The sequence below is a fragment of the Apis dorsata genome, unplaced genomic scaffold (genome assembly GCF_000469605.1).
Source record: "Apis dorsata unplaced genomic scaffold, Apis dorsata 1.3 scaffold_217, whole genome shotgun sequence".
Classification (NCBI taxonomy): Eukaryota; Metazoa; Arthropoda; class Insecta; order Hymenoptera; family Apidae; genus Apis; species Apis dorsata.
This window is the reverse complement of record NW_006263500.1, coordinates 730,128-730,913: the sequence shown is the minus strand read 5'-3', so window position 1 is coordinate 730,913 and position 786 is coordinate 730,128.

The window sequence follows — 786 nt, the reverse complement described above, 5'->3', positions numbered from 1 at the left end:
ATACATAAACATATACATATATTTGTTATTATTATTGCGAGTAGTGAAGAAAAGAATAGGATCGTAGTGACATCTATCAGTCACAACATCAATTATGTAAGTCGGAAACCGGAAACACAATTTGTGATTAAATCTTACTGATTTGTAAAATACAATCTATTTCAACAAATTCTATTTCAGTATGAAATGAATAAAATAATACAGCTAAAAACTATATTAAATAGTTTGTAAAAATATTTCTAATAATTGATGAGGATTGCAATAGTAATTATTATAAGGAAAATTTTTTATACTAAGAAAATAAGTATGCTGAAATAAATATAATAAGGAAATAAAACAAATTATTATTAGTATTTTTATATTATTCTATATTCGTAATAATATAGAATAGACATGCAAAATATCGTATATTAACTTTAAATTATCTGTATTCTTTAATTATAAAACAATGATCTAAATAAAAACAGCATTAAAAAAATACATAAGTAATTTAAAAATAAAAAATATTTTCACATATGTTTTTATCTTATCTCACTGCAATGATAAATTGCATCACTATATTTTATATTAAATATATATAATCGCAAAAAATGAAAAAACATCAACATATTGATATCATATATATATTATAATTAATTATATATAAACTGTTAATCATATATATATAATAATAATAAAATATACTATATTTATTTATACTAAAATTTATAAAATATACTATATTATTTTATTTATAATAAAGTTTAAATATCATTTATATTTTTGATGATAATTATTTTATACTCA